This window comes from Cucumis melo, chromosome 5, assembly GCF_025177605.1.
Source record: "Cucumis melo cultivar AY chromosome 5, USDA_Cmelo_AY_1.0, whole genome shotgun sequence".
Taxonomy (NCBI): domain Eukaryota; kingdom Viridiplantae; phylum Streptophyta; class Magnoliopsida; order Cucurbitales; family Cucurbitaceae; genus Cucumis; species Cucumis melo.
The window spans coordinates 14,614,637-14,627,835 of NC_066861.1; the positions used below are offsets into that span (position 1 = coordinate 14,614,637).

At 37.2% G+C, this 13,199-nt stretch overlaps 1 long non-coding RNA gene across 2 annotated transcripts; it reads left to right on the forward strand.

Annotated features, from left to right (window-relative positions):
* Positions 1-1,040: 1,040 nt before the first annotated feature.
* On the forward strand, positions 1,041-7,658 carry LOC107990539 (uncharacterized). Of its 2 annotated transcripts, none has more exons than XR_007820810.1 (3): positions 1,041-1,357; positions 2,274-2,366; positions 2,547-7,658. It is a non-coding gene; the product is annotated as an uncharacterized LOC107990539 (long non-coding RNA). The 2 variants fall into 2 exon arrangements; XR_001762176.2 differs by lacking the exon at positions 1,041-1,357 and having other exon boundaries at positions 1,364-2,366; positions 2,547-3,740; positions 3,861-7,658.
* Positions 7,659-13,199: the final 5,541 nt, after the last annotated feature.

The following is a 13,199-nucleotide window of genomic DNA, read 5'->3' on the forward strand; positions in this document are numbered from 1 at the left end:
ATTATTATTTTATTTTCCTTTTCCTAATTTTTGTCCAAATAACCTACTCCTTCTCTCTCTTCATTTAAAACACACCAAAATCTTCTTTTTATCTTCCCAAAACAATATATTCCTAAATAATTATATTATCTTCATAATATAATTATTTTAACTTCAATTTCAATTAATTACATAATCATAACTATAATTAATCAAAATTCCTTTACATATAATTCCACCAACCACACTTCTACTTAAACAACCAATTCCAAACATTAATCCAAAATCAATTAATTTGATATTTTTCCAAAGTATCTGATTAGTTCTAATTTCTACAAATGAAAGATTCTCAACAATTAAATGAATAAAATCCAAAATAATTTCAACAATTGTCAAAATTAAAATTAAGATAATTAAAAATAAATTATCTTAATTTGGGACGTTACAAAGAAACAAGAAACATGGAACGAAAACGTTAGCAAACGGGCTCTAGACCCAATTGTTTGTAGCTTATTCTCAACTTATATTGTATGCATACTCATTATTTTCATATTTTATGCATAATTAGAATCTAGACTCCATATTACGAAGTGAACGCAATAAAAATCAATAAAAACGAGTCAGAATGAAGAAAAATGGACAATTTGAAGATCGAAGGGCGAATTGGTAAATAATAAAATAGAATTCAAAATTCGATGCGCTCAAACCACTCCGAGGTTATAGGATCGAATCATGAAGGATGCAAAATATTTTCTGAACAATTTCTGGGATGACATTTTCGTAAATACGTCGAACTTCATCTTGCCACGCGTCAGCTTCAAAATTGCCCGCGCCACCACAAGATCATAAGTTCGAAACTCAGAAGACGCATAATTATTTCGGAATTTTTAAATCACGTCACGCACTTACCTTTCTTCACTTTCTGCCACTCTATTGCCGCCACGTGTTGTCCTTTCCTTCGAGGCGCGCCACAGACGTCCCGAGTTCGATCCTCTTATCCTACAAATTAGTTTTTAACCAATTTCTTCAATGGCAATTTTGTAAGTATATATGCCAACTTTCCGAAAATCAACCCTTTTTTCCGTCAAATTTCGTGCGCGTGCAACCCAGAAATTGACGGAATCTTCTTCAAGCTTCACATGGATCTTTCATCGGAAGTTACACTCCCTCAGCCCCTTCCACCACCATTTGAGTGCTATAAATACCCGTCTTCAATGCATTTTTTATTCATTCCATCATTTGGTTAAAAAGGTCCACTTTTGTTGCAAAACCCTCTTTCAGAAAATAATAAAGTCCTTTCTTTCTTCTCTCCGATTTTCATCCCGAAATTATGCCAAAACACAAAATACTTCCATCCGCATGGGTAATTTCCTAAGAGGTAAGAAAGACAATTTATATTCAATTTAGAGTTTTTTCCATTTTTCTTTAGTATTTAATTTTTGTTCAAGAACAATTTATACTTTCAATTATATGTGTTCTCAATAAAATAATCTTTTAATTTGTTCTTCGTTGTTTAATTAGTATGCAAGGATATATTTTATTTAAAAAATAAGGTACAAAATTCAATTAATTATCTTTATCTACAAGAAATTTCATATTGTTTCTTGCTTATTATGAACACGTTAATTTTTGAAAGATTGATTGTTTTAAGGCTTAGATAAATCACCCTTGTTCTTATCATAATATGAGCTTAATCCCATCAATTTTTGTGCCCAGTGAAGTTCAATTAAACACATGTTGTATTTCTCTCTAAAATGTATGCAAGGTACTTTGTTTTCTTTAAAAGAACAAGAGTCGATGAGCATGAATTATTGTCGCAAGGATTAACAATGAATGCTTGTGTGTCCCTATCTCTTTTCTTGAATCTAGTTTAAGGTTACTTGATTTATTTTCTTGGTTAAGATTTGATTCTTAGATAACTTTGATCAATGACATGTTTGGATAAGAGCAATTTTAGTATGCATGTGTTTGATCTTTCTTTGTTTAATTAGAGGATTGAATCTTAATCAAGATTCATTAAGAATCAAGTAAATTGATTTTTCAAGGACCTTAGCCAAGAATTTATTTTTTAAAGTAAAAGTCATTCATGTTTCTTTTAGCTCAATGATAAGAATTGAATAATGCGAATTGCCCCTTGCCTCATTTTTCTCATAGAACTTAATTTCTACTTTTTGTTCTTGGATTAAATTTGCATCTAAAAAATAACTTGTGTTGATTCTTTGTTACAAATTCTCTTGATATTTCCTACATATTATTTTATGTTTCTTTTTTCTACTAACCACTTTCTTTTCAAGCTTTGGTTTCAAGAATTTTTGTTATCAACCACTTTCCTTTCAAGCTTTGGTTTGACACCCTAACTTGACACCAAGATACAGTAAAAATTAAAGGTAAATCTAAAAATTCCTTTTACAAGGTAAATTGGTGTGTTCATTACTCTTTTTCTTGGTTCTTGACTTGCAACTAGTATTACATTTTCCATATCATTTTTTCACATATATTTGCACGTTACATCTTAGCAACCTTACCAATTAGTGTATGTTCATCATATGCTTTTTTTGCCTTGACAGCGGGGATCAGGGTCGCCAAGGTTTGCTGGTTGGATTGGTGGGAATGGTGCTCTAAGTCCAGTAGAATGATAGGAGTTGTTATGTGTAAACAAACACCACATGGGTGTATTCCATTGATGCTCGAAACTGCCTTTCATGTCGTGTAGCCATCTGTCACATCATTATGAATTGTGCGATGATCAATGAAGTGAGGCTTGAGACTGTTGTTCTTAGTCTGCCGACATTGTGTCCAACTTGCTGTTGGACTATTTTCTCTTTAAGCTCGACATTTTCATCTTGCAACTCTTCTACAATCTTCTTTGTCGCATCAAGTTGCTTGCCTTGATGCTTTTACACAACTAGTAATTCTTCCAAGTATTTAAAGCTAGGCTTGCAAACAGTTGTGCCAATGCAGTTAAACATGTTGTCACCATCACTCTACGCGATAGACTCTTATGGTTCGTGGTGATGCAACGTAGAGAAGCTTGTCTCGCTAGCTACTCCAAGGGTAGATTGTTTGCGCTTGGAGAGTGGGTCATCAACACTGGCTCGCGTCTCATTGTTCTACTATGGTTTGTTCACAGTAGGCGTATTCAATTGCGTTTCTTCCTCTTCTAATATGACAACTATTGGGACTTTCTTCTTTACTCCCACTGCTGGGAGAGGAATCACTTCATTTGTAACAACTTTTGGATCAGATAAAGGCTTATTGAGGTCAGGGCATAATGGGTCTTGGTTATATTTGGGCAACTGATCGGGTGGCGAAATGAGGATAGGCGACACAGTGGTTCGTCTCCTTGGAGAGATGGTGGGGAGAGATGGAGTTGGGTCTTTTTGGTGAAAACAAGATTTCGATGGAGGTAGGGTGGTGTGGTTTGCCGATACATAGGCAGCACAAGGCTTCGTTGTCTAGGGGATATGGAGGAATGGGTGATGATGGTGGAGGTAGGTCATTTTGAGGAACGGGAGGTAGAGTTTGTTCTCTAAGAGGAGAAGGCGTTTTGGTTCTTTGAGGAGAAGTGAGAATTTTTTTTCATTTAAAGGAGGAGGGGGGGCGAGAGGCTATCCTCGCGAGGTGGATGTTGGAGGACTTTCTTAATGTGGAGGGAGGGGGTAATTTAGGCGTGGCAGGGTCAGTCATCACATCAACCTTAGGTTTCTTTATGGGTTGTTTTAAGGTTGATGTGGCTTTTCTCTTTAATGGTGCCAATGAAGGTACTTCTTCATCCTCATTTCCTTTAGGGTCTTTAACTTGACTCAACATCTTCAAGCGACAATCTTCCTCTTTATTTTGATGAATTGTTATTACTCTATTTCAACACTGCCTGATTGCAGACACCATCCAGGATGACTTCTTGAGGGCATGTCGCCAAAGAAGGAATGATGCGTAGGCACAATTTCTCTACTGTTGATGGAAAGGGCATGACGCCTTTAGGAATTTCCATCCACGCGAGGATGGCACCTTGAATGATCTCTCCCAGATTGAACGCCTTCTTTGTCAGATACAATATAACATCATCGTGTACTCCACTAATATTGTGTTGTCATGTCGCGTGGGAAGAATTTTCTTCTTAATGAAAAAAAACCACACATTTGCCTCAGTTGTTAGCTAGTGTGGGTATAATTGATACCTTATCGTGGGCGTTACTTCCTATTCCGCGCTAAGACATAAGATAACTTTCAACTCCTCCCTGGCCTGCCCCTTTATGGGCCTTGTGATTATTGCTTGCCCTGGGTATTCCGCGTTGTTAGGCAAGTTATAGAGTTCCTTAATGACCTCCGAGTTGAAGTAGCCATCAATTATGACCAAGAACTCAGACTGATGGTAATTCACATCATGAAACTTGTGGACCACATCCATCTAAATCTTTGTTGTCCTAGTAAAAAACTTCCTCAGCCAAATGCCTTGATTGACGCAAAAAGGAAATCTAAAAGCGGCCCAAAAAAAAGGAAAAAGGTCCTTCTCCACCTTAACTTCCTTTTCAATGAAATTCTCTTGGGATCTTCGCTTCTTGCCGTCGGTTTGGGTCTAGATGACTCAACCTTGTGTTTTTCCTTGCCTTGCTAGCTCCGGTGGCCTTCTTCATTTCTTTGTGTTCAGGCGATGGCCTCTTATCAGATGGGCTCATCATCTCCAACTCTTCGTCTAATTCCTTCTCTAATTCTTCTAGGCGTTCAGTCTCCTTTCCCTTACGACCTTATTCTTGGATGGTAACTACTCAACTTGCTCACTTATTACTGCAAGCACCTCCTTTTTCTTCTCCTTTCTCTTGATGGCATTTTGGATCTATGTCATTTTCTCTTTTGTCCCCGTCAGAGTTTCAACACTTTTCAATTTCTCAGAAAACTTATGGTGGAGATGAGAGACCTCGTCAGTCAAACCCTCATCTTTGAATCTTCTCGTCTCTCTTTTGCAGTGATCCTTCAAAAGGCTTTTCTTTTTCCTCAATTTCCCTTCTTCTTCTCTCTTCATCCTCCTTCTTTTTCTTTTCTTTTCCTTCTTGTTCTTTCTTCTTCCTTTCCTCTTATTCTCTCTTTTCCTTCCTCGCCTTTAGGAAAGCGACAAGAGTCTCCCTATCTTCTTCATCAACTTCTAAGTATAACGAATCTATGGGCGCTTGAACCTCCAACTCCTTGCCCACCAACACTTTCCCTTTGCCATGCTTTGGGTGCTTGTAGCTTGGGGTGGATTGATTGATCCACTACCTCTTCTCCCACTTTTCGTGTTCTTACTCGATCCAAATCACTCAAGTCCTCGAATATATCATCTTCATCCTTCCTCCTCAATTCACATGTAGGTGCGATCTGATTTTCGACTTGCCCTTCTAAGCGTTATGCTGGTTCTAAATCAGGCCTATCATAATGCACGATGGAAGGGTTTTCAATGGGTTTGGGCTTGGCGATTTTCTTCATTGCAGACCCCTCAAGCTTGGTGTTATAGGAGAAAGATTGATTGGATTTCTTGTGAGAAGGGACGGGGCTAGTGAATGGTCGTTTCTAAGTAAGAGTGGATGAAGATTTCTCCTTCCTTTTCAGAAATTTGGAAGTCTTGATGAATTTAGTGGTGGATTTTGTTTTACCAGCCATTAGAGATGAGGTTGATGATATGAAGTTTTTGACGAGAAGGATGAGGTTCAAGGAAGAACAAGAACGCAGAGAGAGATTTCTTTAGAAAGTCTGAAAGTCTAGAGTGCAAATGAGGCAAATCGAAGTTTCTCTTCACTATTTATAAGTGAAATGCATTAGCGTAGATCATTATTAACGTGCAGGGCATTAAATGAGACCTAACAACCTTAGTGATGCATCCCTTCGAAAGTAGAAATGAAGGTTGCACTAAATGCAACTCTTCGATTCCCACTTCGCGAGGTACAAGTTCCTAACGTCACAAAATTTCGAGTAGGAAAAGCTATTTTGGTCTTATTGCTTACGGGTATCCTGCATACTCATTATCAGGCTGCATTCTAGGACTTGGGCTTTATTTAGTTTTTCTCAACCCTTAGCAAAGCACAAAATTTCCTAAACTAAAAAGCAGTAGAGGAGAGCAATAAAGAAATCAATAAATGATATGAGAAAGAAAAAAAAGGAAATAACCAAACAAATAAATCAAAGAGATAAATTAAAAAGAAAGAAAGAAAAATAAAGCATTAAAGTGATGCACAAGAATGATACACTTGTATTAAAATATGTTCGTGAAAATACAAACGCATCAACGCGTCAAGAAAATTTAAATGAAGGCATTTTAATTTAAATCTACAGAGACTTTGATGCAACTTCGTCTTTATAGTACACCTTGAGTCTTTGCCTTTTGACCTTGAACGCATTACTTATAGTACACCTAAAGTGATGCACAAGAATGATACACTTGTATTAAAATATGTTCGTGAAAATACAAACGCATCAATGCGTCAAGAAAATTTAAATGAAGGCATTTTACTTTAAATCTACAGAGACTTTGATGCGACTTCGTCTTTATAGTACACCTTGAGTCTTTGCCTTTTGACCTTGAACGTGTTACTTCCATCCAGCGATATGATCTCTACAACATTATGTGGAAAGACCTCTTTGACTACAAAATGTCCAAACCATTTTGAATGAAGTTTCCTTGGAAACATATGTAAATGTGAGTTAAAGAGTAATACCTTTTGCCCATAGTACAACTCACGTTTACAAATGTGGCACTCATGCCACACCTTCCTCTTTTTTTTTTTTAATAAATTTTGGTGTTCTCATAGGCTTGAGAGCGCCACTCTTGAGGCTCATGTAATTGAAGCAACCTCACCTCTCCTACGACATGATAGTCGAAGTTTAACGCCTTATGCTCCAACTCAAGTGGTAAATAACAGTCCTGTCTGAGGACTAACATGTAGGGAGACATTCCAATTGCTGTTTTATACGGGATTCAATAACCCCATAATGTCGAGTCCAAATGTTCTGCCCTGTCCTTGCAAGATAAATTTACCCTACTTTCTCCAAAATGTTCTTAATTTTCTAGTTGGAGACTTTCGCCTAACCATTTGTTTGAGGGTGGTAGCGTGTGGCAACTTTGTGAGTTATATTATACTTCGACAACAATTTTCCTGTGATGTGATTAATGAAGTGAGATCCTTTATCCCTTATAAGGGCTCGTGGTGTCCCAGAACGCGAGAAGATGCTCTTTTTCAAAACTTTACTGATAGTAGTCACATCATTCTTCACACAGGAGATGGCTCCAACCCACTTTGAGGCATAGTCTACGACCAACAAAATGTAAATATGGCCGCCAGATTGTGGAAAGGGATAAAGTCTATTCCTCAAACATCAAAGAGTTTTATCTCTAAGATTGGTTGTTGAGCCATTTCATTGCGATGAAAAATGTTTCTAGTCCTCTATCACTAGTCAAATTGACCACAAAATTTCTCGCATCTTGAAATAGAGTTGCCTAGAAATGCCCACTCTACAAGACCCTCACATCTATTTTCTACCCGCCAAAGTGTCCTACATATGGTGTAAGGGTGTAATCAGGTTGAGTTAGGTTGTGTTGTGTTGGAAAAATTCTCAACCAAACCCATATTTTTCGGGTTGGTTGAGTTGGCAACCCAAATAACCCAAATTTAGTTTCCAACCCAATCTGTAAAATATGGGTTGGGTTGGGTTGTCGAGTTGTATTATTATTATTATTATTATTATTATTATTATTATTATTTTGTTTCTAAATTTTAATTTTTGTAAAGTTCAAAATTGTTCCTTTTTTAAAAAAAAATAAAAAAAGTTCAAAATTATTGTACATTCAAATTACAAACATACATAAATTCAAAATTTAGAGAGTTACATACATACATAAATTCAAAGTTCTTAAACATACATAAATCCAAACATACCCATAAATGTTCATGAAGAAGAACTTTAATAATAAAGGAATAAGAAAATTCTTAAACATAAGCTGAGAAGCCAAATATAAATTTCTAAAGATCCAATAAGCATCCCAAGCAATCAAATTTGTCCTGAAAATTCAAAAAATATACCAAGCAAGTAGTTTAAATATATAAACTAAACAAAATGACGAAAATACGAGTATTCAACTTACCACGAAAATCGTCAATCCATTAATCATGTTTAGATCATGTTTGTGATTTGACGGAGGACTTGATATTATCTAAAAACACAAAATAAAATTATAAAATGTCGTATAACTATATAAGAAGACAATGTCCAATAAAAATAAAAGTTGGAGACAACACTTACCGTTCTTAATTTTTTTTTTCACAAATCTTTATTTCTTCAAGCTCTAGACAAAGATCCAATAAGGTTATTTTTCCACAAACCCAATTTTGTGTACAAATCAAAGCTTCCACTATTTTAGGTGATAAGGAAGTCCTAAAAGAATCCAGAATCCTTCCTCCATACTAAATGTAGATTCAAAAGCCACAGTAGACACCAGAACGACAAAAATATCTTGAGCAATTTTTGATAGAATTCGGTATTTAACCTTGTTTAATTTCTACCAAGTCAGAATATCAAACTGATCATTTAGCTCCTCACAAGGGTCAGATAAATACCGAACAACATCATTCCTCAATTCTAAAATATTTTATTCTTGTCTTCTTCTCTTGTAGTATGATAATACTCTACAACTCGTGTTAGTTTCCATCGTAGTTCCCGAACTCAGTAGTCTCAAACTATCATTTGATTCTACTTGTTCATAAACAATATCTTGACCACTCAAATCATTACAAATGGTAAAACCATCAACTTGTGATTGTAACAATTATACAAACGCATCAAATAAACTTCAATTCCATCAACAAGAACTTTAACTATAGCATCATCATGTATACTTTCAAAGCAAAAGCCAATGTAGTCCAATTTATATTGAGGGTCAAGCTCCCAAGCTAGAAATACAATCTCGTTAATTTTTTCAATTGACCCCCAATACTTGTCATATTTTAACTTTATATTTATAGTCATGTTACGTAAAACAGAGTTATATTCATTGCTCGAACCAATTAAAAGATTATTAACCTCCTACATCTCATGAAAAAAAAGAATTGGCAGTCACATATAAGGAACAACTGATATTATTAATAACATTATAGAACACTTTCAAAAACATGACAAACACTTCAACATTTTTTCCATCAGAATTACTTGTTGGACTAATTCTCATCTTCTGCAAAATAGTCTTGATAATCCAACTCTTCTTCCTCTAAAATTTGAAAAGCTTCTTCAAATCTAAGTGCATGCTCAAGCATAAAATATGTAGAATTCCATTTTGTTGGAACATCTAAATAAACAAGAGCTTATCAATTTTCTCTCCCTCCACACAAGTTTTAAACTTTGTCAATCTTTTAAGGGATGATCTAACATACCGTACAACATTACGAACACAAGCAATCAAATCACATGCATTTCTTTCAATCCCTCATTTTCAATCAAGTTAATTACGTGAGCACAACACTTCATGTGTAACAGTTCTCCTTCAAAGATTAGGGTTTTCCAACTTCTATATCTTTTCTTACTATACGACATTGCCCCATCGTTTGAACTTGTATTATCAACAATTATAGAAAAGACTATCGATCCCCCATTCCAGTAAACAACTCTCAATGACCTTTCCAATAGTCTCACACTTGTGGTTTGCAACTTGACAAAAGTTCAAAATCCTTTTATGCAAAACCCAATCTGAATCAATGAAGTGTGCAGTGAGTACCATGTAGTTAACATTTTGCAAAGAAGTCCATGTGTCAGTTGTCAGTTGAGAATTGCTAACTAAGAAATATTTCAACTTCTTCTTTCATCAAGGTACAATTGATATATATCTTTAGTAGTTGTTACTCTTAAAGGAGGGTCAAACTTAGGACAAGTCACTCTACAAAAATGTCTAAATCCACTCATTCTTGATAAACTTGAATGGCAACTCATCAACAATTATCATTTTAGCACATGCTTCCCTACATAATTGTTGACTAAAAATGGTAGTCAAAAAATTTCCACCAGTGGAAGGTTGAAGAGTCAAAATGGTGTGTCCTATTTTTACTTCCTTATATGGGTACTCTTACATTGATTTTTTAAGTGCTTCCATAATGTGCTAGTTCTGATGAGCCACTATCACAACAATACTCTTTATCACAATAATTGCATGTGCACCTAGAACTATTCTCTTTCAACTTTGTGAAGTGATCCATACAGTAGAAGTTGTTTTTCTTAGTGGCTCTAGCTCTCTTCTTATCGGGTAATGGTGGTTTACTTGAACTCATAGTTCCTGTAACGCCCCAGTAAATTAGAGTTCCATTGTTCATCTCAAGAGTATTTTATTTTCTAAAGTGGTTATGAAATGAGATTTATTTTGACTTACACTTAATTAAGGTTAAAATTTTCCTTGGTTGGTTATTTAATTGTTGAGGTTTAAGGGTGAAATAAATTAATTAATTGTGAAGCAACAAATTAATTAATGCCTTGGAAAGGGTCAATGGTGGCATTAATGAAGAGAGAGAGGAGAGTTGCCATTGGACTAAAGTAGAAAAGAAATTAATAATAAAAGAAGAAAAGAAAGTAAATTGGTGTGGGTTTCATTTTATCTTTTTATTATTTTTTATTCTTTTAAAAAGGGGGCATTGGGAGGCGTGAAACTCATCACCTTCCCAAGAAAACCCTAGCCCCACTTTGCTCCCACCACAGCCGCCGCCACCCTCCACGCCGCCGCCGAACGACCGTCGCACGCCACCGGGCCGACGCCATTCCGCACCACAAGCCGCGCCGAACCACCCGCGCGTCTGCAAGCCGAAGCCGTGTCGGCCAGCCGAAGCCGAGTCGCCCCGCTTCGATCCGACGCAGAGCAGCCGAAGCCTCCGTCTGGAGCCGTCCCGAGCGAAGCCGTGGTTTTAAGCCGGACCGCCGCAACCCGTCGCACCACCCGAGTCCGAAAGTCAGCGCCACGTTGCGCAAAGACCCGACCCGGCCGAAGCTCCCCGCGACCCGATCGCCCCGCGCAGCCCAGCCGCGTCGTGTCCAACCAATCAAGCCGAGCCGCACGCGCGCAGCTCTTGCGCCGAGCCGAGCGGCGCCTACTACTGAGCCGAGCCGCGCCTGCACCCGAGCCGATCCTTGCTCTTCCAGCTAATCAAGCCGAGCCGATCCCTACCTTTCGAAGCCACACAAATTTTGGCCGTTTCCCCCACGTTCCTTGGTAAGTTTTGGAAGATAGTTGGGATTTGGTATACCCAACGAAGAGGAATTTTAGTTTCTTTAAATAATTTAATGGTTGAATTAAATTATCTTTCTGAAAGGGGGCCGGTTGGACAAATTGGTGTTGGAGCGTGGGATTCTTTCTCGACTTAAAGGGAGTTAGCGCAACCTTGATTTTGGGGTAAGTTGCTTCAAACGACTCTTGGATCTCTGTTCCTTGAAGGTTCGGTTTAATTGTTGTCTTTAACCATTTAGGGCCCTGCTGCTTGGAAAGCACACCTCCTCTTACTTTTAGGACTCGACAACCAAACCTCCAGGTAAGAGATTCTACTACTAGCTTCATGTTTAGAAGTATGAGACCATGTATGCCCCGATTTTTCATGTTAAGGATTAGACTGTACGTTGTCTGAGATAAACGTTAGTAGGATGTAAATGACGATATAGTTATGCTATAATCTATTATGTGTGGCAAGAGCTGTTATGGTTACGACGAATGTCGGGACGGAGAGTGTAGAGATGATTTATGTGACATGTTATATGCTGATGCCATGTGTATGTATACTGCAATTAGGGTACCTGTTAGCTTAATCTGTTAGAGTCGTACCTGCATGGGTGTCCTTCGGGATCACCACCTATTGAGGACTGTGTGGTCCGACGGGACACCAGTCTAGCATGGATATAGATGTGACTCGAGTGACTCGACGGGGTCCTCGCATCCCGACTGTCCTAGGTGTCCCCCGGGGCACCGAAGACCAGAGTTACGTTCCTACGGGAGCGCATGATCGCACGTGTTCGGGAACGTGCCAGAGATTGGGTACCAGTTATCAGGACTCTAACAGGAAGTTAACGGGCACCTAGTGGGACTAGTAGTGGGTCCCTTACTGAGTATTTTTATACTCACTCTCTCCATTTTATGTTTTCAGGTAGAGGACGAGGCAAGGGCAAGGGCAAGCTGGCGAGCGACCCGAAGTGAGACCATGAAGGGCCATAGGGACTACCGCTTCCGCTTATTCTTATTTCAGATTTTCGCATTTGAATTTGAGTACTTTTCATCACTTACCATCTTTTATGTAGATAGGGCCCGAGTAGGACTTCAGAACGCTTTTACATTTTTGCATGACTACCTTGTTTGAATTTTATAAATGAAATTTCTTAAACCGTATGCGTTTTAAAATTTTTTTTATGACTTAAACCACTTGTTCTATATTTGGTAATGACTTCGATTCAGTATAAGGAGTTGGGTCGTTACAGTTCCCATTCCGTTATTAATGGAAGGGGCAAAACTAGGACTAAGACTCGGCTAGTTTTACTATGTTGTCCACTACTTGTTTCCATGGTCTAAAAGAGTATAAAACTAAAGTCAGGTCACCCATACAATCACCCAATCACCCAAACAACAGCAGAATGTAAACAGACCAATAATGAAATCTTAAAAATAAATTGCTTCAGCAACTAACAACAAAGTAAACAGTCAAGACAACCAACTGAAAAATATGATATAATAAAATTGCTTAATTTTCTCAACAACAATGTAACCAGTCAACAATCAACAAAAAAAAATGATATACTAAAATTGATTAATTTTCTCAACAACAATGTAAATAAAAAAAAATGATATACTAAAATTATTTTTCAGTTTTTTACTTTTAGCTTGTTACTCACAACAACTTCATTTTGTAATCCACTTTTAGAAAATGTTTTAAAAAAAAATCCTAGCGAAATCGTAATAACTAAAGTATTCACAAAATGTCTCAGAAAAAGTTGAAAAACAAAACAAAGAAACCTTAAAGCAAAGTAGTCTACTTTTTTTGAAACATAAATGTTGTCCATGGAGCTTAGCTTTCAAATTCTCCAATAACTACGAGTCTCCTGTCTAAAACTCAACTTTACTTACAGACTCTAAACTTCTTCTTAAGTTATTGCGACTTAAAAAACTATAGAAAGTTTGATGCTAAACGAAGCAAAAGTATACAAGACAAACGAATTCAATTAAGAAGAACAAGCAGCAAAGCA